Consider the following 24,884-nt stretch of genomic DNA (forward strand, 5'->3'; position numbering starts at 1 on the left):
ATGCACAGCCTAATCTAGGGTTGGGGGGCAGGCGTTTTGCAGCAGTGCTTCAGCTGGGTTAGTAGCTTGCTTTGGCTTTATTTGGGCCAATTGCCAGCGTGCTTACTCCGGGATAAACACTCATGTAACTTCCCAAGTGGTTTGACTCCGGAGGCTTGAGCTGGTACGTGGGGGCTGAGCCACTTGCCTTTCTGTGGACTCTGCTGGGTGTTGGGGCTGTGCTGCCTGTGCCTCCCCTTCCTGAGCAGCGCTGGAGCTGGAAGGGGCTCTGAGCACAGGGCAGGAGACTGGTCCTGGGCTGTCTGGGAGCAGCGAGCTCTGCTCCTGCCTCCCTTGGAGCGTGGGCCAGGAGCTTTCCAGGCAGCCTTACTGTCTGGCCAAAGGCTTTTGCAACCACTGCAGGCATGGGCATCTCTCCTGGGGCTTACTGGACCCAAAAGAATGCCATGAAAAGCCTACAAAAAACAACTGGAGACAGGAGTCTGCTCTGCCAGACCCAGCCTAGTGTGTCACTTTTGCCTGCTGCAAAGCTGTCCCCTGCCTTGAGACTGTTCCCTTCCAACAACATTTTTAGTACCTTTTTAGAGTATAGCTGTAGCAGGCTGCTGTTTTGCATCAATTAGCACTGGATCCATGTGTTGGTGGATCACCTGGCAATGAAGGTGTTACTCAGACCAATGCACAAACAGATTTTAGTCCCATTTGCTGGCACATGCAGAGCTGTTTGTGCTGGCTGTGTCAGCTGCAGAAGCACAGATGATAGCCCATCTGGCATAAACATGCTGGGACAAAACTTGTTCCTTCAAAAAAAAAAAATACTGGAACACACCTGAATCAGCAGAGTGAACTTACACTGATTCAGCATTTCATGTTGGCACAGTAACTTCAATGTGGTAGCGGGTACCCAAGGCCTGGATGCGAGCTTTCAATTCCACTAAATGCCAGCTCTTTAACTCAGAGTGCTAAGACTCTCTAAAGAAGATAATTCGTTTATGAGCTATGGGGGTCCTGCTTTGCCTTACTCAAGAGCCTCAAGAAGAACCTCTGAGTATTGGAAACCGAAGTCTCGAGTCCCCTGGAGCTGAGATGATAGATAACTTGCCACCCCACCCATGAGGCTGCAATATAATCCTGGCCTGCCCTTCGCCTACTGTTGTCAGTCCGGTCTTCAAAGGCTTCTGTGTAATTCTTTCCCACCTGCTGTACTGAGAGATAACGGAGTAGGGGGACTCGAATGCCATGCTGGTATTCAAAGTGTGCTGACTCAATGCTCAAAGTTTTCCATTCTGTAGCTACCTGAGCAAGCTGAAGGTATGGCCAGCAGCTAGTCCTGTGGTGTTAAGAGTCCCGAGTAAGTTTTGTAGGCAGAGATTGCTTAGCCCCGGTCCCTCTGCTGACTCGAGGTTGCTGGCTTTTGTCTCTGGCAGTTTTCCATGCCCCTAAAATGACTGCAGTAGTTGCACAGTCAGGTAGGATCCCTGGGGGATTACCCACGGGGCTGCAGTCTGACACAGCGCTTGGTTAGCGGGATAATGTACATTTTCCTTTAAACAATGAGAACCTCTGTTGTGGTGGAAAGATCAGAAAGATCTATAAAAGAAATGCTTGAAAGTGCACAGGGAATCAGCCTCATTTCCCTAACTTTTATAGCTCTTTCTGACCGTGCATTCCAGTGCAAAGCAGTATACTCCTTTGGAATTATTACCGGCAGAGGAATGATACTGTCAAAGTGTTTGTTCTGGGAAAACAGCAGCACAAATGTGGAAAAGATTAAAATCGATGTGTCCTAAGTGGGTGCATGCATCGAAAACTTGGGGAAATCACATCGGAGCACATAATGCTTATTTTGAGTTTTGGGGGTTTTTTAAAAAAAAATAAAGGAAATGAGAGTGCCTGTTAAGTTAAGGTGGGCTCTGGAGTAGCCTGTGGACTGCCAGAGGGACTCCACCGGGGCCCAGCTAGGAAGGGCAGGCGGAAGGGAGATGAGAGGTGCTGGGGTGAGGATCCTGCCGGGGAAAGGGATCACGCGGGGGGCACAGCCGGGGTGACAGAGCCGGTGGGCAGGGCAGACTTCTGGCGAGAAGCTGTGGTAGGTGTGCGGAGCGGTTCTGGGCGGGAGAGCCCATGAGGTGTCCCGCCTGTCGCTGAGGGGGCGGGCGGGTCGCTGCTGTGGGGCCGCCCGCCCTCCCTCCCTGCGCGGCGAGGCGGGGCTTGCCGCTTTCCCGCCTCCGCGGGCTCGTCGGCCGGCTGTGGCGCGGCATTCAAAGCGGCGGTGGCTGGCCTGCTCTGCCGTGCAGTGAGACGGACGACAGCCACACGGGCTGAAGGGCTCCCCTGCGGCCGGGGTGCGCTTTGTGGGGTTTGGTAATGAGTCTGGGAGTGGTCCTGGGGCAGACTTTGGGCTGTTACAGAGGGTGTGGAGGGGAGGGAGTATTGGGCGGCTGCCTCGGAGGACGGCGTGGTGTTTCAGTGGAATTTGTGAGGGAAAACCTGAGGTAATTTGGGGGGGGGGGGGCAGAGTGAGCTTTATGGAGGAGAAAGCTGAAGTAACTTAGAAGGGACAGAGGGGACGTTTTGGGGGTAAAATCTGAGGTAACATACGGGACAGAATGAACACTTTGGATGGAAAAGCTGAGGTAATTTAGAAGGGACAGAAGTGGCGTTTTGAACAGAAAACCTGAGGTAATTTGAATGAAACAAAATGGGGGACAGAAACAGTATTTTTGAGGAGCAAGTCTGAGGTAGCTGAGAGGATAGGGAAAGCTCCAGAGGAGAGCTCCATCATTTATCGCAGTAATATTGAGGATAGTTAGATCAGAGGGAGCATGTTTCAGGGCAACATCTCTGCTACCTTAGGGAAGACGTTGCCATTGTATTTGTGGGAGAATCTGTAGTATTGCAAGATGCTGAAAGTAACAGAAAGGATGAAGATTTTAGCAGACCTTGATGAACGAGAGTTCTTGATTTGTGTAGTAGCTTTTCCTATAATCACTAAGGTACAGGAAGCATGAAGAGAGGGTCATGGAGAGGGATTTTCATGAAACTTCCCTGCCACCTTCACAGGGATTGACTCAAAATAATAACCAAGCAATGGTATTTCACATTATTTAGAGTTCTGAAGCCCAGGTTTAACAGAAACTCACAGACATAACCTTCCTGGAAGAAGAAACAACCAAAACTTGATGGTAAGTTCAGGAAGAAATTTTCTGGCCGTAAATGGGCAGGATAGGTGGAGAGAGAGAGACATTGCACCTGAAAGAAGGGAGAGGAGGATGCACGATTCAAAACTGGAACTTGATATGGGTTGAAGACAAAAAACAGAATTAAAGCACTGGTAGTGCGAGAGTCAGTCTTTCTCCACGTATGGCGGTTACGTGCTGACGCTTGTGAGGCCTAACTGCGTCCTCCTTCCTTGGCAGCGGCCGGCGGAGAAGAAAGAAGAGGCTTCGTGTGGAACGGCGAGGCAAGAGTGAGCGAGAAGAGGAGCGGCGTCGGGCTGAAGAGCGAGCGGGCAGGAGAAAGGCGCTCTGGGCAAAGGGACCTCCCTGTCAGCAGGGCGCGGTCACGTAAGAGCATCGCGGGCACCTTTGGGGTGCCCCGGCTGGCTTTGCGCTGGGCGACCTCCCTGTAACCAGGGCTCGGTCTTTGCTTTTGTTGTCGTCGGCCTTTTGCCGTCGTGCTCCTTTGGCTGCCCGGAGAGAGCGGCGACCCTGTAAGGAGGGTGAGAGCCGCCGTCTCCGCACCCGAGGGGGAAGGGGAGCTGTCTGGACCCCGAGCCCACCCTGTAAGCAGGGGAGGGCCGTTTCCCTGGCCCCGGCGGCTTTCTGCCTGCTGGAGGCCTGCCCAGCGTGACGCCCTGGAGTCAGGGCGTGTCACGGCGTTTGCCCCTTGGCCACCTGTGGAAGCCCCTTGGCATGTTGAGGCCCCTGTGGCCTCCGTGCAGCCCGGGGGGCAGGTCTGAGGCTCTCCTCTCCCGCTCGGCGGTAGGGTTGGCTCCCCAGACATTGGCTGCACAGGGCTCGCTCTCCTTTCTAGGAAGTTCTGTTTGTCCCTGTTTGCGTGCGTCCGTGTCTGCGTCTGTGTGAGTGAGCAGCGAATGAGCTTCTTGTTTAGGCCCCTGTTAATATTGCTGCAGCGTACTTAGCTTGAGCTTCCCAGGAGGGAAAGGGCGGCTCTGTGCAGCAACAGGGGGGTCCCCTCTGAGCCCGCGAGCGGAGGGAGAGTCCGGGCTTGCCCCTCCTTTCTATAAGGACGGAGCGAAGCCGCTTAGCGGTAGAGCGGGCAACGCGACCTGCCTGTAGTCAGGGCCTGGGTCTCTGTGCCTGCGTGGCCGCCTGTCCTGCTGGTGGCCTGCTCGGCGTGACAGCCCTGTACTCGGGGCGTGTGTCACGAGCCGTGGAGCCCTCTTGTCCCCAGGAGCAGCCCGACCTCCCCGTAAGCGGGGCTGGGGGGGCCGCTCTAGCCAGCCCACAGGAACGAGCCCTCCCTCGCCCTTTAGCGGGCGCAGGTTGAGGAAGCGCTGCGCCGGAGGGCGCAGTCCCGCCTTTGGCGCTGCTTTTGGCTGGGGCGACCTCCCCGCGGTTGGGGTCGAGGTCGCTCCCTGGGCTCCTGAAGACGTGGCGTTGTGCTGCAGCCAGGCCGGCCGGCCCGTAAGTCGGGCGCAGGTGGGAGCCTCGGGCTCCGCGGGGCTTGTTGGGAGAGCCGAGCCGAGGGGGGCCGCCCTGTAAGCAGGGCTGTGCGTGTCCCCCGCGCTCGGCGGGAGGTGCTTGGAGGGACCCCCTGTAATCAGGCGGGTATCTCCTGGCCCCGGCCTTTCAGAGGCGCGGGGCCAGGATGTGTGGGGGCCGGGCGTGCGCCCCCCCCGTCCTCGGGGCTGGGGCCGCGGCCCCCCGGCCTTTGGCCGTGAAGCTCCGCTGCCTGGCTGTCGAGTCTCGTTCCTGTGGCTGCGGGGGAAGGCCGAGCTCCCCGACTCCCTGGGTGTCGACCTGCCTGTAAGCAGGGTTCCGGGTCTGGGAGCCTTTGTGCTCAGCTGGCAGCCTGCGTGGGGTGACCGGCCCCGTTAGCGGGGTGCGGGTCGGGGTGCCCCTGAATCGGAGAGAAGGAGCCTCCGTGGGCCTTTGGGACCAGGGCTGCCCTGTAAGTCAGGGCCCGGCCAGTGCCCTGCAGTCCCGGGCGCTTTGCGGTCCAGGCAGCGGCTCGAGCCCCCTGTAAGCAGGGACGCGGAGCCTCGTTGGCCGCTGCTTTGCATGCCCAGCTTCGTTTGCCCAGGGTGCCCGCCTCCGAGCCCGGCTCCAGCACCGGCTGGAACTCTGGCCTGCGTCGCTTTGGTGAGAGAAGCTGGAGGAGGAGGAGGGTTTTGCGGAGGCGGGGGGTCCGCGGGCGTCTGGCGGCCGGGTGACGCCCTGGGGAGCTCCCTCCGGGGGCGTAGGGGTCCCTGTTTCCTTTGTGCGGCGGAGTTGGCGCTTGTGAGGCCTAACTGCGTCCTCCTTCCTTGGCAGCGGCCGGCGGAGAAGAAAGAAGAGGCTTCGTGTGGAACGGCGAGGCAAGAGTGAGCGAGAAGAGGAGCGGCGTCGGGCTGAAGAGCGAGCGGGCAGGAGAAAGGCGCTCTGGGCAAAGGGACCTCCCTGTCAGCAGGGCGCGGTCACGTAAGAGCATCGCGGGCACCTTTGGGGTGCCCCGGCTGGCTTTGCGCTGGGCGACCTCCCTGTAACCAGGGCTCGGTCTTTGCTTTTGTTGTCGTCGGCCTTTTGCCGTCGTGCTCCTTTGGCTGCCCGGAGAGAGCGGCGACCCTGTAAGGAGGGTGAGAGCCGCCGTCTCCGCACCCGAGGGGGAAGGGGAGCTGTCTGGACCCCGAGCCCACCCTGTAAGCAGGGGAGGGCCGTTTCCCTGGCCCCGGCGGCTTTCTGCCTGCTGGAGGCCTGCCCAGCGTGACGCCCTGGAGTCAGGGCGTGTCACGGCGTTTGCCCCTTGGCCACCTGTGGAAGCCCCTTGGCATGTTGAGGCCCCTGTGGCCTCCGTGCAGCCCGGGGGGCAGGTCTGAGGCTCTCCTCTCCCGCTCGGCGGTAGGGTTGGCTCCCCAGACATTGGCTGCACAGGGCTCGCTCTCCTTTCTAGGAAGTTCTGTTTGTCCCTGTTTGCGTGCGTCCGTGTCTGCGTCTGTGTGAGTGAGCAGCGAATGAGCTTCTTGTTTAGGCCCCTGTTAATATTGCTGCAGCGTACTTAGCTTGAGCTTCCCAGGAGGGAAAGGGCGGCTCTGTGCAGCAACAGGGGGGTCCCCTCTGAGCCCGCGAGCGGAGGGAGAGTCCGGGCTTGCCCCTCCTTTCTATAAGGACGGAGCGAAGCCGCTTAGCGGTAGAGCGGGCAACGCGACCTGCCTGTAGTCAGGGCCTGGGTCTCTGTGCCTGCGTGGCCGCCTGTCCTGCTGGTGGCCTGCTCGGCGTGACAGCCCTGTACTCGGGGCGTGTGTCACGAGCCGTGGAGCCCTCTTGTCCCCAGGAGCAGCCCGACCTCCCCGTAAGCGGGGCTGGGGGGGCCGCTCTAGCCAGCCCACAGGAACGAGCCCTCCCTCGCCCTTTAGCGGGCGCAGGTTGAGGAAGCGCTGCGCCGGAGGGCGCAGTCCCGCCTTTGGCGCTGCTTTTGGCTGGGGCGACCTCCCCGCGGTTGGGGTCGAGGTCGCTCCCTGGGCTCCTGAAGACGTGGCGTTGTGCTGCAGCCAGGCCGGCCGGCCCGTAAGTCGGGCGCAGGTGGGAGCCTCGGGCTCCGCGGGGCTTGTTGGGAGAGCCGAGCCGAGGGGGGCCGCCCTGTAAGCAGGGCTGTGCGTGTCCCCCGCGCTCGGCGGGAGGTGCTTGGAGGGACCCCCTGTAATCAGGCGGGTATCTCCTGGCCCCGGCCTTTCAGAGGCGCGGGGCCAGGATGCGTGGGGGCCGGGCGTGCGCCCCCCCCGTCCTCGGGGCTGGGGCCGCGGCCCCCCGGCCTTTGGCCGTGAAGCTCCGCTGCCTGGCTGTCGAGTCTCGTTCCTGTGGCTGCGGGGGAAGGCCGAGCTCCCCGACTCCCTGGGTGTCGACCTGCCTGTAAGCAGGGTTCCGGGTCTGGGAGCCTTTGTGCTCAGCTGGCAGCCTGCGTGGGGTGACCGGCCCCGTTAGCGGGGTGCGGGTCGGGGTGCCCCTGAATCGGAGAGAAGGAGCCTCCGTGGGCCTTTGGGACCAGGGCTGCCCTGTAAGTCAGGGCCCGGCCAGTGCCCTGCAGTCCCGGGCGCTTTGCGGTCCAGGCAGCGGCTCGAGCCCCCTGTAAGCAGGGACGCGGAGCCTCGTTGGCCGCTGCTTTGCATGCCCAGCTTCGTTTGCCCAGGGTGCCCGCCTCCGAGCCCGGCTCCAGCACCGGCTGGAACTCTGGCCTGCGTCGCTTTGGTGAGAGAAGCTGGAGGAGGAGGAGGGTTTTGCGGAGGCGGGGGGTCCGCGGGCGTCTGGCGGCCGGGTGACGCCCTGGGGAGCTCCCTCCGGGGGCGTAGGGGTCCCTGTTTCCTTTGTGCGGCGGAGTTGGCGCTTGTGAGGCCTAACTGCGTCCTCCTTCCTTGGCAGCGGCCGGCGGAGAAGAAAGAAGAGGCTTCGTGTGGAACGGCGAGGCAAGAGTGAGCGAGAAGAGGAGCGGCGTCGGGCTGAAGAGCGAGCGGGCAGGAGAAAGGCGCTCTGGGCAAAGGGACCTCCCTGTCAGCAGGGCGCGGTCACGTAAGAGCATCGCGGGCACCTTTGGGGTGCCCCGGCTGGCTTTGCGCTGGGCGACCTCCCTGTAACCAGGGCTCGGTCTTTGCTTTTGTTGTCGTCGGCCTTTTGCCGTCGTGCTCCTTTGGCTGCCCGGAGAGAGCGGCGACCCTGTAAGGAGGGTGAGAGCCGCCGTCTCCGCACCCGAGGGGGAAGGGGAGCTGTCTGGACCCCGAGCCCACCCTGTAAGCAGGGGAGGGCCGTTTCCCTGGCCCCGGCGGCTTTCTGCCTGCTGGAGGCCTGCCCAGCGTGACGCCCTGGAGTCAGGGCGTGTCACGGCGTTTGCCCCTTGGCCACCTGTGGAAGCCCCTTGGCATGTTGAGGCCCCTGTGGCCTCCGTGCAGCCCGGGGGGCAGGTCTGAGGCTCTCCTCTCCCGCTCGGCGGTAGGGTTGGCTCCCCAGACATTGGCTGCACAGGGCTCGCTCTCCTTTCTAGGAAGTTCTGTTTGTCCCTGTTTGCGTGCGTCCGTGTCTGCGTCTGTGTGAGTGAGCAGCGAATGAGCTTCTTGTTTAGGCCCCTGTTAATATTGCTGCAGCGTACTTAGCTTGAGCTTCCCAGGAGGGAAAGGGCGGCTCTGTGCAGCAACAGGGGGGTCCCCTCTGAGCCCGCGAGCGGAGGGAGAGTCCGGGCTTGCCCCTCCTTTCTATAAGGACGGAGCGAAGCCGCTTAGCGGTAGAGCGGGCAACGCGACCTGCCTGTAGTCAGGGCCTGGGTCTCTGTGCCTGCGTGGCCGCCTGTCCTGCTGGTGGCCTGCTCGGCGTGACAGCCCTGTACTCGGGGCGTGTGTCACGAGCCGTGGAGCCCTCTTGTCCCCAGGAGCAGCCCGACCTCCCCGTAAGCGGGGCTGGGGGGGCCGCTCTAGCCAGCCCACAGGAACGAGCCCTCCCTCGCCCTTTAGCGGGCGCAGGTTGAGGAAGCGCTGCGCCGGAGGGCGCAGTCCCGCCTTTGGCGCTGCTTTTGGCTGGGGCGACCTCCCCGCGGTTGGGGTCGAGGTCGCTCCCTGGGCTCCTGAAGACGTGGCGTTGTGCTGCAGCCAGGCCGGCCGGCCCGTAAGTCGGGCGCAGGTGGGAGCCTCGGGCTCCGCGGGGCTTGTTGGGAGAGCCGAGCCGAGGGGGGCCGCCCTGTAAGCAGGGCTGTGCGTGTCCCCCGCGCTCGGCGGGAGGTGCTTGGAGGGACCCCCTGTAATCAGGCGGGTATCTCCTGGCCCCGGCCTTTCAGAGGCGCGGGGCCAGGATGCGTGGGGGCCGGGCGTGCGCCCCCCCCGTCCTCGGGGCTGGGGCCGCGGCCCCCCGGCCTTTGGCCGTGAAGCTCCGCTGCCTGGCTGTCGAGTCTCGTTCCTGTGGCTGCGGGGGAAGGCCGAGCTCCCCGACTCCCTGGGTGTCGACCTGCCTGTAAGCAGGGTTCCGGGTCTGGGAGCCTTTGTGCTCAGCTGGCAGCCTGCGTGGGGTGACCGGCCCCGTTAGCAGGGTGCGGGTCGGGGTGCCCCTGAATCGGAGAGAAGGAGCCTCCGTGGGCCTTTGGGACCAGGGCTGCCCTGTAAGTCAGGGCCCGGCCAGTGCCCTGCAGTCCCGGGCGCTTTGCGGTCCAGGCAGCGGCTCGAGCCCCCTGTAAGCAGGGACGCGGAGCCTCGTTGGCCGCTGCTTTGCATGCCCAGCTTCGTTTGCCCAGGGTGCCCGCCTCCGAGCCCGGCTCCAGCACCGGCTGGAACTCTGGCCTGCGTCGCTTTGGTGAGAGAAGCTGGAGGAGGAGGAGGGTTTTGCGGAGGCGGGGGGTCCGCGGGCGTCTGGCGGCCGGGTGACGCCCTGGGGAGCTCCCTCCGGGGGCGTAGGGGTCCCTGTTTCCTTTGTGCGGCGGAGTTGGCGCTTGTGAGGCCTAACTGCGTCCTCCTTCCTTGGCAGCGGCCGGCGGAGAAGAAAGAAGAGGCTTCGTGTGGAACGGCGAGGCAAGAGTGAGCGAGAAGAGGAGCGGCGTCGGGCTGAAGAGCGAGCGGGCAGGAGAAAGGCGCTCTGGGCAAAGGGACCTCCCTGTCAGCAGGGCGCGGTCACGTAAGAGCATCGCGGGCACCTTTGGGGTGCCCCGGCTGGCTTTGCGCTGGGCGACCTCCCTGTAACCAGGGCTCGGTCTTTGCTTTTGTTGTCGTCGGCCTTTTGCCGTCGTGCTCCTTTGGCTGCCCGGAGAGAGCGGCGACCCTGTAAGGAGGGTGAGAGCCGCCGTCTCCGCACCCGAGGGGGAAGGGGAGCTGTCTGGACCCCGAGCCCACCCTGTAAGCAGGGGAGGGCCGTTTCCCTGGCCCCGGCGGCTTTCTGCCTGCTGGAGGCCTGCCCAGCGTGACGCCCTGGAGTCAGGGCGTGTCACGGCGTTTGCCCCTTGGCCACCTGTGGAAGCCCCTTGGCATGTTGAGGCCCCTGTGGCCTCCGTGCAGCCCGGGGGGCAGGTCTGAGGCTCTCCTCTCCCGCTCGGCGGTAGGGTTGGCTCCCCAGACATTGGCTGCACAGGGCTCGCTCTCCTTTCTAGGAAGTTCTGTTTGTCCCTGTTTGCGTGCGTCCGTGTCTGCGTCTGTGTGAGTGAGCAGCGAATGAGCTTCTTGTTTAGGCCCCTGTTAATATTGCTGCAGCGTACTTAGCTTGAGCTTCCCAGGAGGGAAAGGGCGGCTCTGTGCAGCAACAGGGGGGTCCCCTCTGAGCCCGCGAGCGGAGGGAGAGTCCGGGCTTGCCCCTCCTTTCTATAAGGACGGAGCGAAGCCGCTTAGCGGTAGAGCGGGCAACGCGACCTGCCTGTAGTCAGGGCCTGGGTCTCTGTGCCTGCGTGGCCGCCTGTCCTGCTGGTGGCCTGCTCGGCGTGACAGCCCTGTACTCGGGGCGTGTGTCACGAGCCGTGGAGCCCTCTTGTCCCCAGGAGCAGCCCGACCTCCCCGTAAGCGGGGCTGGGGGGGCCGCTCTAGCCAGCCCACAGGAACGAGCCCTCCCTCGCCCTTTAGCGGGCGCAGGTTGAGGAAGCGCTGCGCCGGAGGGCGCAGTCCCGCCTTTGGCGCTGCTTTTGGCTGGGGCGACCTCCCCGCGGTTGGGGTCGAGGTCGCTCCCTGGGCTCCTGAAGACGTGGCGTTGTGCTGCAGCCAGGCCGGCCGGCCCGTAAGTCGGGCGCAGGTGGGAGCCTCGGGCTCCGCGGGGCTTGTTGGGAGAGCCGAGCCGAGGGGGGCCGCCCTGTAAGCAGGGCTGTGCGTGTCCCCCGCGCTCGGCGGGAGGTGCTTGGAGGGACCCCCTGTAATCAGGCGGGTATCTCCTGGCCCCGGCCTTTCAGAGGCGCGGGGCCAGGATGCGTGGGGGCCGGGCGTGCGCCCCCCCCGTCCTCGGGGCTGGGGCCGCGGCCCCCCGGCCTTTGGCCGTGAAGCTCCGCTGCCTGGCTGTCGAGTCTCGTTCCTGTGGCTGCGGGGGAAGGCCGAGCTCCCCGACTCCCTGGGTGTCGACCTGCCTGTAAGCAGGGTTCCGGGTCTGGGAGCCTTTGTGCTCAGCTGGCAGCCTGCGTGGGGTGACCGGCCCCGTTAGCGGGGTGCGGGTCGGGGTGCCCCTGAATCGGAGAGAAGGAGCCTCCGTGGGCCTTTGGGACCAGGGCTGCCCTGTAAGTCAGGGCCCGGCCAGTGCCCTGCAGTCCCGGGCGCTTTGCGGTCCAGGCAGCGGCTCGAGCCCCCTGTAAGCAGGGACGCGGAGCCTCGTTGGCCGCTGCTTTGCATGCCCAGCTTCGTTTGCCCAGGGTGCCCGCCTCCGAGCCCGGCTCCAGCACCGGCTGGAACTCTGGCCTGCGTCGCTTTGGTGAGAGAAGCTGGAGGAGGAGGAGGGTTTTGCGGAGGCGGGGGGTCCGCGGGCGTCTGGCGGCCGGGTGACGCCCTGGGGAGCTCCCTCCGGGGGCGTAGGGGTCCCTGTTTCCTTTGTGCGGCGGAGTTGGCGCTTGTGAGGCCTAACTGCGTCCTCCTTCCTTGGCAGCGGCCGGCGGAGAAGAAAGAAGAGGCTTCGTGTGGAACGGCGAGGCAAGAGTGAGCGAGAAGAGGAGCGGCGTCGGGCTGAAGAGCGAGCGGGCAGGAGAAAGGCGCTCTGGGCAAAGGGACCTCCCTGTCAGCAGGGCGCGGTCACGTAAGAGCATCGCGGGCACCTTTGGGGTGCCCCGGCTGGCTTTGCGCTGGGCGACCTCCCTGTAACCAGGGCTCGGTCTTTGCTTTTGTTGTCGTCGGCCTTTTGCCGTCGTGCTCCTTTGGCTGCCCGGAGAGAGCGGCGACCCTGTAAGGAGGGTGAGAGCCGCCGTCTCCGCACCCGAGGGGGAAGGGGAGCTGTCTGGACCCCGAGCCCACCCTGTAAGCAGGGGAGGGCCGTTTCCCTGGCCCCGGCGGCTTTCTGCCTGCTGGAGGCCTGCCCAGCGTGACGCCCTGGAGTCAGGGCGTGTCACGGCGTTTGCCCCTTGGCCACCTGTGGAAGCCCCTTGGCATGTTGAGGCCCCTGTGGCCTCCGTGCAGCCCGGGGGGCAGGTCTGAGGCTCTCCTCTCCCGCTCGGCGGTAGGGTTGGCTCCCCAGACATTGGCTGCACAGGGCTCGCTCTCCTTTCTAGGAAGTTCTGTTTGTCCCTGTTTGCGTGCGTCCGTGTCTGCGTCTGTGTGAGTGAGCAGCGAATGAGCTTCTTGTTTAGGCCCCTGTTAATATTGCTGCAGCGTACTTAGCTTGAGCTTCCCAGGAGGGAAAGGGCGGCTCTGTGCAGCAACAGGGGGGTCCCCTCTGAGCCCGCGAGCGGAGGGAGAGTCCGGGCTTGCCCCTCCTTTCTATAAGGACGGAGCGAAGCCGCTTAGCGGTAGAGCGGGCAACGCGACCTGCCTGTAGTCAGGGCCTGGGTCTCTGTGCCTGCGTGGCCGCCTGTCCTGCTGGTGGCCTGCTCGGCGTGACAGCCCTGTACTCGGGGCGTGTGTCACGAGCCGTGGAGCCCTCTTGTCCCCAGGAGCAGCCCGACCTCCCCGTAAGCGGGGCTGGGGGGGCCGCTCTAGCCAGCCCACAGGAACGAGCCCTCCCTCGCCCTTTAGCGGGCGCAGGTTGAGGAAGCGCTGCGCCGGAGGGCGCAGTCCCGCCTTTGGCGCTGCTTTTGGCTGGGGCGACCTCCCCGCGGTTGGGGTCGAGGTCGCTCCCTGGGCTCCTGAAGACGTGGCGTTGTGCTGCAGCCAGGCCGGCCGGCCCGTAAGTCGGGCGCAGGTGGGAGCCTCGGGCTCCGCGGGGCTTGTTGGGAGAGCCGAGCCGAGGGGGGCCGCCCTGTAAGCAGGGCTGTGCGTGTCCCCCGCGCTCGGCGGGAGGTGCTTGGAGGGACCCCCTGTAATCAGGCGGGTATCTCCTGGCCCCGGCCTTTCAGAGGCGCGGGGCCAGGATGCGTGGGGGCCGGGCGTGCGCCCCCCCCGTCCTCGGGGCTGGGGCCGCGGCCCCCCGGCCTTTGGCCGTGAAGCTCCGCTGCCTGGCTGTCGAGTCTCGTTCCTGTGGCTGCGGGGGAAGGCCGAGCTCCCCGACTCCCTGGGTGTCGACCTGCCTGTAAGCAGGGTTCCGGGTCTGGGAGCCTTTGTGCTCAGCTGGCAGCCTGCGTGGGGTGACCGGCCCCGTTAGCGGGGTGCGGGTCGGGGTGCCCCTGAATCGGAGAGAAGGAGCCTCCGTGGGCCTTTGGGACCAGGGCTGCCCTGTAAGTCAGGGCCCGGCCAGTGCCCTGCAGTCCCGGGCGCTTTGCGGTCCAGGCAGCGGCTCGAGCCCCCTGTAAGCAGGGACGCGGAGCCTCGTTGGCCGCTGCTTTGCATGCCCAGCTTCGTTTGCCCAGGGTGCCCGCCTCCGAGCCCGGCTCCAGCACCGGCTGGAACTCTGGCCTGCGTCGCTTTGGTGAGAGAAGCTGGAGGAGGAGGAGGGTTTTGCGGAGGCGGGGGGTCCGCGGGCGTCTGGCGGCCGGGTGACGCCCTGGGGAGCTCCCTCCGGGGGCGTAGGGGTCCCTGTTTCCTTTGTGCGGCGGAGTTGGCGCTTGTGAGGCCTAACTGCGTCCTCCTTCCTTGGCAGCGGCCGGCGGAGAAGAAAGAAGAGGCTTCGTGTGGAACGGCGAGGCAAGAGTGAGCGAGAAGAGGAGCGGCGTCGGGCTGAAGAGCGAGCGGGCAGGAGAAAGGCGCTCTGGGCAAAGGGACCTCCCTGTCAGCAGGGCGCGGTCACGTAAGAGCATCGCGGGCACCTTTGGGGTGCCCCGGCTGGCTTTGCGCTGGGCGACCTCCCTGTAACCAGGGCTCGGTCTTTGCTTTTGTTGTCGTCGGCCTTTTGCCGTCGTGCTCCTTTGGCTGCCCGGAGAGAGCGGCGACCCTGTAAGGAGGGTGAGAGCCGCCGTCTCCGCACCCGAGGGGGAAGGGGAGCTGTCTGGACCCCGAGCCCACCCTGTAAGCAGGGGAGGGCCGTTTCCCTGGCCCCGGCGGCTTTCTGCCTGCTGGAGGCCTGCCCAGCGTGACGCCCTGGAGTCAGGGCGTGTCACGGCGTTTGCCCCTTGGCCACCTGTGGAAGCCCCTTGGCATGTTGAGGCCCCTGTGGCCTCCGTGCAGCCCGGGGGGCAGGTCTGAGGCTCTCCTCTCCCGCTCGGCGGTAGGGTTGGCTCCCCAGACATTGGCTGCACAGGGCTCGCTCTCCTTTCTAGGAAGTTCTGTTTGTCCCTGTTTGCGTGCGTCCGTGTCTGCGTCTGTGTGAGTGAGCAGCGAATGAGCTTCTTGTTTAGGCCCCTGTTAATATTGCTGCAGCGTACTTAGCTTGAGCTTCCCAGGAGGGAAAGGGCGGCTCTGTGCAGCAACAGGGGGGTCCCCTCTGAGCCCGCGAGCGGAGGGAGAGTCCGGGCTTGCCCCTCCTTTCTATAAGGACGGAGCGAAGCCGCTTAGCGGTAGAGCGGGCAACGCGACCTGCCTGTAGTCAGGGCCTGGGTCTCTGTGCCTGCGTGGCCGCCTGTCCTGCTGGTGGCCTGCTCGGCGTGACAGCCCTGTACTCGGGGCGTGTGTCACGAGCCGTGGAGCCCTCTTGTCCCCAGGAGCAGCCCGACCTCCCCGTAAGCGGGGCTGGGGGGGCCGCTCTAGCCAGCCCACAGGAACGAGCCCTCCCTCGCCCTTTAGCGGGCGCAGGTTGAGGAAGCGCTGCGCCGGAGGGCGCAGTCCCGCCTTTGGCGCTGCTTTTGGCTGGGGCGACCTCCCCGCGGTTGGGGTCGAGGTCGCTCCCTGGGCTCCTGAAGACGTGGCGTTGTGCTGCAGCCAGGCCGGCCGGCCCGTAAGTCGGGCGCAGGTGGGAGCCTCGGGCTCCGCGGGGCTTGTTGGGAGAGCCGAGCCGAGGGGGGCCGCCCTGTAAGCAGGGCTGTGCGTGTCCCCCGCGCTCGGCGGGAGGTGCTTGGAGGGACCCCCTGTAATCAGGCGGGTATCTCCTGGCCCCGGCCTTTCAGAGGCGCGGGGCCAGGATGCGTGGGGGCCGGGCGTGCGCCCCCCCCGTCCTCGGGGCTGGGGCCGCGGCCCCCCGGCCTTTGGCCGTGAAGCTCCGCTGCCTGGCTGTCGAGTCTCGTTCCTGTGGCTGCGGGGGAAGGCCGAGCTCCCCGACTCCCTGGGTGTCGACCTGCCTGTAAGCAGGGTTCCGGGTCTGGGAGCCTTTGTGCTCAGCTGGCAGCCTGCGTGGGGTGACCGGCCCCGTTAGCGGGGTGCGGGTCGGGGTGCCCCTGAATCGGAGAGAAGGAGCCTCCGTGGGCCTTTGGGACCAGGGCTGCCCTGTAAGTCAGGGCCCGGCCAGTGCCCTGCAGTCCCGGGCGCTTTGCGGTCCAGGCAGCGGCTCGAGCCCCCTGTAAGCAGGGACGCGGAGCCTCGTTGGCCGCTGCTTTGCATGCCCAGCTTCGTTTGCCCAGGGTGCCCGCCTCCGAGCCCGGCTCCAGCACCGGCTGGAACTCTGGCCTGCGTCGCTTTGGTGAGAGAAGCTGGAGGAGGAGGAGGGTTTTGCGGAGGCGGGGGGTCCGCGGGCGTCTGGCGGCCGGGTGACGCCCTGGGGAGCTCCCTCCGGGGGCGTAGGGGTCCCTGTTTCCTTTGTGCGGCGGAGTTGGCGCTTGTGAGGCCTAACTGCGTCCTCCTTCCTTGGCAGCGGCCGGCGGAGAAGAAAGAAGAGGCTTCGTGTGGAACGGCGAGGCAAGAGTGAGCGAGAAGAGGAGCGGCGTCGGGCTGAAGAGCGAGCGGGCAGGAGAAAGGCGCTCTGGGCAAAGGGACCTCCCTGTCAGCAGGGCGCGGTCACGTAAGAGCATCGCGGGCACCTTTGGGGTGCCCCGGCTGGCTTTGCGCTGGGCGACCTCCCTGTAACCAGGGCTCGGTCTTTGCTTTTGTTGTCGTCGGCCTTTTGCCGTCGTGCTCCTTTGGCTGCCCGGAGAGAGCGGCGACCCTGTAAGGAGGGTGAGAGCCGCCGTCTCCGCACCCGAGGGGGAAGGGGAGCTGTCTGGACCCCGAGCCCACCCTGTAAGCAGGGGAGGGCCGTTTCCCTGGCCCCGGCGGCTTTCTGCCTGCTGGAGGCCTGCCCAGCGTGACGCCCTGGAGTCAGGGCGTGTCACGGCGTTTGCCCCTTGGCCACCTGTGGAAGCCCCTTGGCATGTTGAGGCCCCTGTGGCCTCCGTGCAGCCCGGGGGGCAGGTCTGAGGCTCTCCTCTCCCGCTCGGCGGTAGGGTTGGCTCCCCAGACATTGGCTGCACAGGGCTCGCTCTCCTTTCTAGGAAGTTCTGTTTGTCCCTGTTTGCGTGCGTCCGTGTCTGCGTCTGTGTGAGTGAGCAGCGAATGAGCTTCTTGTTTAGGCCCCTGTTAATATTGCTGCAGCGTACTTAGCTTGAGCTTCCCAGGAGGGAAAGGGCGGCTCTGTGCAGCAACAGGGGGGTCCCCTCTGAGCCCGCGAGCGGAGGGAGAGTCCGGGCTTGCCCCTCCTTTCTATAAGGACGGAGCGAAGCCGCTTAGCGGTAGAGCGGGCAACGCGACCTGCCTGTAGTCAGGGCCTGGGTCTCTGTGCCTGCGTGGCCGCCTGTCCTGCTGGTGGCCTGCTCGGCGTGACAGCCCTGTACTCGGGGCGTGTGTCACGAGCCGTGGAGCCCTCTTGTCCCCAGGAGCAGCCCGACCTCCCCGTAAGCGGGGCTGGGGGGGCCGCTCTAGCCAGCCCACAGGAACGAGCCCTCCCTCGCCCTTTAGCGGGCGCAGGTTGAGGAAGCGCTGCGCCGGAGGGCGCAGTCCCGCCTTTGGCGCTGCTTTTGGCTGGGGCGACCTCCCCGCGGTTGGGGTCGAGGTCGCTCCCTGGGCTCCTGAAGACGTGGCGTTGTGCTGCAGCCAGGCCGGCCGGCCCGTAAGTCGGGCGCAGGTGGGAGCCTCGGGCTCCGCGGGGCTTGTTGGGAGAGCCGAGCCGAGGGGGGCCGCCCTGTAAGCAGGGCTGTGCGTGTCCCCCGCGCTCGGCGGGAGGTGCTTGGAGGGACCCCCTGTAATCAGGCGGGTATCTCCTGGCCCCGGCCTTTCAGAGGCGCGGGGCCAGGATGCGTGGGGGCCGGGCGTGCGCCCCCCCCGTCCTCGGGGCTGGGGCCGCGGCCCCCCGGCCTTTGGCCGTGAAGCTCCGCTGCCTGGCTGTCGAGTCTCGTTCCTGTGGCTGCGGGGGAAGGCCGAGCTCCCCGACTCCCTGGGTGTCGACCTGCCTGTAAGCAGGGTTCCGGGTCTGGGAGCCTTTGTGCTCAGCTGGCAGCCTGCGTGGGGTGACCGGCCCCGTTAGCGGGGTGCGGGTCGGGGTGCCCCTGAATCGGAGAGAAGGAGCCTCCGTGGGCCTTTGGGACCAGGGCTGCCCTGTAAGTCAGGGCCCGGCCAGTGCCCTGCAGTCCCGGGCGCTTTGCGGTCCAGGCAGCGGCTCGAGCCCCCTGTAAGCAGGGACGCGGAGCCTCGTTGGCCGCTGCTTTGCATGCCCAGCTTCGTTTGCCCAGGGTGCCCGCCTCCGAGCCCGGCTCCAGCACCGGCTGGAACTCTGGCCTGCGTCGCTTTGGTGAGAGAAGCTGGAGGAGGAGGAGGGTTTTGCGGAGGCGGGGGGTCCGCGGGCGTCTGGCGGCCGGGTGACGCCCTGGGGAGCTCCCTCCGGGGGCGTAGGGGTCCCTGTTTCCTTTGTGCGGCGGAGTTGGCGCTTGTGAGGCCTAACTGCGTCCTCCTTCCTTGGCAGCGGCCGGCGGAGAAGAAAGAAGAGGCTTCGTGTGGAACGGCGAGGCAAGAGTGAGCGAGAAGAGGAGCGGCGTCGGGCTGAAGAGCGAGCGGGCAGGAGAAAGGCGCTCTGGGCAAAGGGACCTCCCTGTCAGCAGGGCGCGGTCACGTAAGAGCATCGCGGGCACCTTTGGGGTGCCCCGGCTGGCTTTGCGCTGGGCGACCTCCCTGTAACCAGGGCTCGGTCTTTGCTTTTGTTGTCGTCGGCCTTTTGCCGTCGTGCTCCTTTGGCTGCCCGGAGAGAGCGGCGACCCTGTAAGGAGGGTGAGAGCCGCCGTCTCCGCACCCGAGGGGGAAGGGGAGCTGTCTGGACCCCGAGCCCACCCTGTAAGCAGGGGAGGGCCGTTTCCCTGGCCCCGGCGGCTTTCTGCCTGCTGGAGGCCTGCCCAGCGTGACGCCCTGGAGTCAGGGCGTGTCACGGCGTTTGCCCCTTGGCCACCTGTGGAAGCCCCTTGGCATGTTGAGGCCCCTGTGGCCTCCGTGCAGCCCGGGGGGCAGGTCTGAGGCTCTCCTCTCCCGCTCGGCGGTAGGGTTGGCTCCCCAGACATTGGCTGCACAGGGCTCGCTCTCCTTTCTAGGAAGTTCTGTTTGTCCCTGTTTGCGTGCGTCCGTGTCTGCGTCTGTGTGAGTGAGCAGCGAATGAGCTTCTTGTTTAGGCCCCTGTTAATATTGCTGCAGCGTACTTAGCTTGAGCTTCCCAGGAGGGAAAGGGCGGCTCTGTGCAGCAACAGGGGGGTCCCCTCTGAGCCCGCGAGCGGAGGGAGAGTCCGGGCTTGCCCCTCCTTTCTATAAGGACGGAGCGAAGCCGCTTAGCGGTAGAGCGGGCAACGCGACCTGCCTGTAGTCAGGGCCTGGGTCTCTGTGCCTGCGTGGCCGCCTGTCCTGCTGGTGGCCTGCTCGGCGTGACAGCCCTGTACTCGGGGCGTGTGTCACGAGCCGTGGAGCCCTCTTGTCCCCAGGAGCAGCCCGACCTCCCCGTAAGCGGGGCTGGGGGGGCCGCTCTAGCCAGCCCACAGGAACGAGCCCTCCCTCGCCCTTTAGCGGGCGCAGGTTGAGGAAGCGCTGCGCCGGAGGGCGCAGTCCCGCCTTTGGCGCTGCTTTTGGCTGGGGCGACCTCCCCGCGGTTGGGGTCGAGGTCGCTCCCTGGGCTCCTGAAGACGTGGCGTTGTGCTGCAGCCAGGCCGGCCGGCCCGTAAGTCGGGCGCAGGTGGGAGCCTCGGGCTCCGCGGGGCTTGTTGGGAGAGCCGAGCCGAGGGGGGCCGCCCTGTAAGCAGGGCTGTGCGTGTCCCCCGCGCTCGGCGGGAGGTGCTTGGAGGGACCCCCTGTAATCAGGCGGGTATCTCCTGGCCCCGGCCTTTCAGAGGCGCGGGGCCAGGATGCGTGGGGGCCGGGCGTGCGCCCCCCCCGTCCTCGGGGCTGGGGCCGCGGCCCCCCGGCCTTTGGCCGTGAAGCTCCGCTGCCTGGCTGTCGAGTCTCGTTCCTGTGGCTGCGGGGGAAGGCCGAGCTCCCCGACTCCCTGGGTGTCGACCTGCCTGTAAGCAGGGTTCCGGGTCTGGGAGCCTTTGTGCTCAGCTGGCAGCCTGCGTGGGGTGACCGGCCCCGTTAGCGGGGTGCGGGTCGGGGTGCCCCTGAATCGGAGAGAAGGAGCCTCCGTGGGCCTTTGGGACCAGGGCTGCCCTGTAAGTCAGGGCCCGGCCAGTGCCCTGCAGTCCCGGGCGCTTTGCGGTCCAGGCAGCGGCTCGAGCCCCCTGTAAGCAGGGACGCGGAGCCTCGTTGGCCGCTGCTTTGCATGCCCAGCTTCGTTTGCCCAGGGTGCCCGCCTCCGAGCCCGGCTCCAGCACCGGCTGGAACTCTGGCCTGCGTCGCTTTGGTGAGAGAAGCTGGAGGAGGAGGAGGGTTTTGCGGAGGCGGGGGGTCCGCGGGCGTCTGGCGGCCGGGTGACGCCCTGGGGAGCTCCCTCCGGGGGCGTAGGGGTCCCTGTTTCCTTTGTGCGGCGGAGTTGGCGCTTGTGAGGCCTAACTGCGTCCTCCTTCCTTGGCAGCGGCCGGCGGAGAAGAAAGAAGAGGCTTCGTGTGGAACGGCGAGGCAAGAGTGAGCGAGAAGAGGAGCGGCGTCGGGCTGAAGAGCGAGCGGGCAGGAGAAAGGCGCTCTGGGCAAAGGGACCTCCCTGTCAGCAGGGCGCGGTCACGTAAGAGCATCGCGGGCACCTTTGGGGTGCCCCGGCTGGCTTTGCGCTGGGCGACCTCCCTGTAACCAGGGCTCGGTCTTTGCTTTTGTTGTCGTCGGCCTTTTGCCGTCGTGCTCCTTTGGCTGCCCGGAGAGAGCGGCGACCCTGTAAGGAGGGTGAGAGCCGCCGTCTCCGCACCCGAGGGGGAAGGGGAGCTGTCTGGACCCCGAGCCCACCCTGTAAGCAGGGGAGGGCCGTTTCCCTGGCCCCGGCGGCTTTCTGCCTGCTGGAGGCCTGCCCAGCGTGACGCCCTGGAGTCAGGGCGTGTCACGGCGTTTGCCCCTTGGCCACCTGTGGAAGCCCCTTGGCATGTTGAGGCCCCTGTGGCCTCCGTGCAGCCCGGGGGGCAGGTCTGAGGCTCTCCTCTCCCGCTCGGCGGTAGGGTTGGCTCCCCAGACATTGGCTGCACAGGGCTCGCTCTCCTTTCTAGGAAGTTCTGTTTGTCCCTGTTTGCGTGCGTCCGTGTCTGCGTCTGTGTGAGTGAGCAGCGAATGAGCTTCTTGTTTAGGCCCCTGTTAATATTGCTGCAGCGTACTTAGCTTGAGCTTCCCAGGAGGGAAAGGGCGGCTCTGTGCAGCAACAGGGGGGTCCCCTCTGAGCCCGCGAGCGGAGGGAGAGTCCGGGCTTGCCCCTCCTTTCTATAAGGACGGAGCGAAGCCGCTTAGCGGTAGAGCGGGCAACGCGACCTGCCTGTAGTCAGGGCCTGGGTCTCTGTGCCTGCGTGGCCGCCTGTCCTGCTGGTGGCCTGCTCGGCGTGACAGCCCTGTACTCGGGGCGTGTGTCACGAGCCGTGGAGCCCTCTTGTCCCCAGGAGCAGCCCGACCTCCCCGTAAGCGGGGCTGGGGGGGCCGCTCTAGCCAGCCCACAGGAACGAGCCCTCCCTCGCCCTTTAGCGGGCGCAGGTTGAGGAAGCGCTGCGCCGGAGGGCGCAGTCCCGCCTTTGGCGCTGCTTTTGGCTGGGGCGACCTCCCCGCGGTTGGGGTCGAGGTCGCTCCCTGGGCTCCTGAAGACGTGGCGTTGTGCTGCAGCCAGGCCGGCCGGCCCGTAAGTCGGGCGCAGGTGGGAGCCTCGGGCTCCGCGGGGCTTGTTGGGAGAGCCGAGCCGAGGGGGGCCGCCCTGTAAGCAGGGCTGTGCGTGTCCCCCGCGCTCGGCGGGAGGTGCTTGGAGGGACCCCCTGTAATCAGGCGGGTATCTCCTGGCCCCGGCCTTTCAGAGGCGCGGGGCCAGGATGCGTGGGGGCCGGGCGTGCGCCCCCCCCGTCCTCGGGGCTGGGGCCGCGGCCCCCCGGCCTTTGGCCGTGAAGCTCCGCTGCCTGGCTGTCGAGTCTCGTTCCTGTGGCTGCGGGGGAAGGCCGAGCTCCCCGACTCCCTGGGTGTCGACCTGCCTGTAAGCAGGGTTCCGGGTCTGGGAGCCTTTGTGCTCAGCTGGCAGCCTGCGTGGGGTGACCGGCCCCGTTAGCGGGGTGCGGGTCGGGGTGCCCCTGAATCGGAGAGAAGGAGCCTCCGTGGGCCTTTGGGACCAGGGCTGCCCTGTAAGTCAGGGCCCGGCCAGTGCCCTGCAGTCCCGGGCGCTTTGCGGTCCAGGCAGCGGCTCGAGCCCCCTGTAAGCAGGGACGCGGAGCCTCGTTGGCCGCTGCTTTGCATGCCCAGCTTCGTTTGCCCAGGGTGCCCGCCTCCGAGCCCGGCTCCAGCACCGGCTGGAACTCTGGCCTGCGTCGCTTTGGTGAGAGAAGCTGGAGGAGGAGGAGGGTTTTGCGGAGGCGGGGGGTCCGCGGGCGTCTGGCGGCCGGGTGACGCCCTGGGGAGCTCCCTCCGGGGGCGTAGGGGTCCCTGTTTCCTTTGTGCGGCGGAGTTGGCGCTTGTGAGGCCTAACTGCGTCCTCCTTCCTTGGCAGCGGCCGGCGGAGAAGAAAGAAGAGGCTTCGTGTGGAACGGCGAGGCAAGAGTGAGCGAGAAGAGGAGCGGCGTCGGGCTGAAGAGCGAGCGGGCAGGAGAAAGGCGCTCTGGGCAAAGGGACCTCCCTGTCAGCAGGGCGCGGTCACGTAAGAGCATCGCGGGCACCTTTGGGGTGCCCCGGCTGGCTTTGCGCTGGGCGACCTCCCTGTAACCAGGGCTCGGTCTTTGCTTTTGTTGTCGTCGGCCTTTTGCCGTCGTGCTCCTTTGGCTGCCCGGAGAGAGCGGCGACCCTGTAAGGAGGGTGAGAGCCGCCGTCTCCGCACCCGAGGGGGAAGGGGAGCTGTCTGGACCCCGAGCCCACCCTGTAAGCAGGGGAGGGCCGTTTCCCTGGCCCCGGCGGCTTTCTGCCTGCTGGAGGCCTGCCCAGCGTGACGCCCTGGAGTCAGGGCGTGTCACGGCGTTTGCCCCTTGGCCACCTGTGGAAGCCCCTTGGCATGTTGAGGCCCCTGTGGCCTCCGTGCAGCCCGGGGGGCAGGTCTGAGGCTCTCCTCTCCCGCTCGGCGGTAGGGTTGGCTCCCCAGACATTGGCTGCACAGGGCTCGCTCTCCTTTCTAGGAAGTTCTGTTTGTCCCTGTTTGCGTGCGTCCGTGTCTGCGTCTGTGTGAGTGAGCAGCGAATGAGCTTCTTGTTTAGGCCCCTGTTAATATTGCTGCAGCGTACTTAGCTTGAGCTTCCCAGGAGGGAAAGGGCGGCTCTGTGCAGCAACAGGGGGGTCCCCTCTGAGCCCGCGAGCGGAGGGAGAGTCCGGGCTTGCCCCTCCTTTCTATAAGGACGGAGCGAAGCCGCTTAGCGGTAGAGCGGGCAACGCGACCTGCCTGTAGTCAGGGCCTGGGTCTCTGTGCCTGCGTGGCCGCCTGTCCTGCTGGTGGCCTGCTCGGCGTGACAGCCCTGTACTCGGGGCGTGTGTCACGAGCCGTGGAGCCCTCTTGTCCCCAGGAGCAGCCCGACCTCCCCGTAAGCGGGGCTGGGGGGGCCGCTCTAGCCAGCCCACAGGAACGAGCCCTCCCTCGCCCTTTAGCGGGCGCAGGTTGAGGAAGCGCTGCGCCGGAGGGCGCAGTCCCGCCTTTGGCGCTGCTTTTGGCTGGGGCGACCTCCCCGCGGTTGGGGTCGAGGTCGCTCCCTGGGCTCCTGAAGACGTGGCGTTGTGCTGCAGCCAGGCCGGCCGGCCCGTAAGTCGGGCGCAGGTGGGAGCCTCGGGCTCCGCGGGGCTTGTTGGGAGAGCCGAGCCGAGGGGGGCCGCCCTGTAAGCAGGGCTGTGCGTGTCCCCCGCGCTCGGCGGGAGGTGCTTGGAGGGACCCCCTGTAATCAGGCGGGTATCTCCTGGCCCCGGCCTTTCAGAGGCGCGGGGCCAGGATGCGTGGGGGCCGGGCGTGCGCCCCCCCCCGTCCTCGGGGCTGGGGCCGCGGCCCCCCGGCCTTTGGCCGTGAAGCTCCGCTGCCTGGCTGTCGAGTCTCGTTCCTGTGGCTGCGGGGGAAGGCCGAGCTCCCCGACTCCCTGGGTGTCGACCTGCCTGTAAGCAGGGTTCCGGGTCTGGGAGCCTTTGTGCTCAGCTGGCAGCCTGCGTGGGGTGACCGGCCCCGTTAGCGGGGTGCGGGTCGGGGTGCCCCTGAATCGGAGAGAAGGAGCCTCCGTGGGCCTTTGGGACCAGGGCTGCCCTGTAAGTCAGGGCCCGGCCAGTGCCCTGCAGTCCCGGGCACTTTGCGGTCCAGGCAGCGGCTCGAGCCCCCTGTAAGCAGGGACGCGGAGCCTCGTTGGCCGCTGCTTTGCATGCCCAGCTTCGTTTGCCCAGGGTGCCCGCCTCCGAGCCCGGCTCCAGCACCGGCTGGAACTCTGGCCTGCGTCGCTTTGGTGAGAGAAGCTGGAGGAGGAGGAGGGTTTTGCGGAGGCGGGGAGATTGGTATCATGTACTGTAATGTAAGGTATTGCTTTTGAGAGCGTCCTTTACAGGTTGTTTCTGCACCATATACGTAGTTGTGGGCAATGGTATATCGCAGTACAATGGAGGCGTTTTTGTTTGTCATAACTGTTGTTTCGTATTACTTGTAATCTTTTTTTGTTGTTTTATCTCTTAATACGTATGTTTGGTTTTTTGTTTTAGCATCTTCAAAGGGGCGGAAGCATTTATATCGCTGTATCCAGAAAAAAATTGTTTGTTCTGTCCAGTGACTGCGTCTGTGATTTGCCTCTTTCCCATTACTTAATGTTCCGGTTCTCAATAAAATGCTTTTTCAAACTCCACGTTGTACTTGTATCAATTTTCGTACTGATTTTTTTCTATTACTAATGCTCATAAGATTGTAATACATGTTTGTTTACGTTTGCAAGAGCAGTTGCAGTTATTGTTGTCACGATGCTGTGGTGTATTTGTCCTCGGTGCTTCCAAGTGGAATCTCGGGAATCTGGAGGTGACGTCCAGGTAAGTGACGCTGTAATACTCCAGCAGACTTGTATGGGGCAGAGCTCCAGGACAGCTGGTGGGTGTCCAGCGATGCTCCAGTCCCTCCTCAACTCTTGTGTGGGGCCCAGTCCCTCTCACCTGGCCGCTGGGCACCCTCCCCGGCCTGGAAGCAGGACTCCCTGGCCTGGAAGTAAGACTCCCTGGCCGGGAGTTCACTTGCTCCCTGTAGCAGAGCATTTTCTTCAGTAAGGGGATGCACAAATTCCTTTCAAAGTAAGAAAAAGGGAGCATGGCT

The 24,884-nt window shown here is 65.4% G+C and overlaps 1 long non-coding RNA gene across 1 annotated transcript; it reads left to right on the forward strand.

Annotated features, from left to right (window-relative positions):
• The first annotated feature begins 2,330 nt into the window (after window positions 1-2,330).
• LOC129196170 (uncharacterized) lies at window positions 2,331-24,305 on the forward strand. Its single transcript, XR_008574084.1, has 13 exons — window positions 2,331-2,345; window positions 3,112-3,185; window positions 3,420-5,327; window positions 5,499-7,406; window positions 7,578-9,485; window positions 9,657-11,564; window positions 11,736-13,643; window positions 13,815-15,722; window positions 15,894-17,801; window positions 17,973-19,880; window positions 20,052-21,959; window positions 22,131-24,039; window positions 24,290-24,305. It is a non-coding gene; the product is annotated as an uncharacterized LOC129196170 (long non-coding RNA).
• Window positions 24,306-24,884: the final 579 nt, after the last annotated feature.

Source organism: Grus americana, chromosome 24 (assembly GCF_028858705.1).
Source record: "Grus americana isolate bGruAme1 chromosome 24, bGruAme1.mat, whole genome shotgun sequence".
NCBI lineage: Eukaryota > Metazoa > Chordata > Aves > Gruiformes > Gruidae > Grus > Grus americana.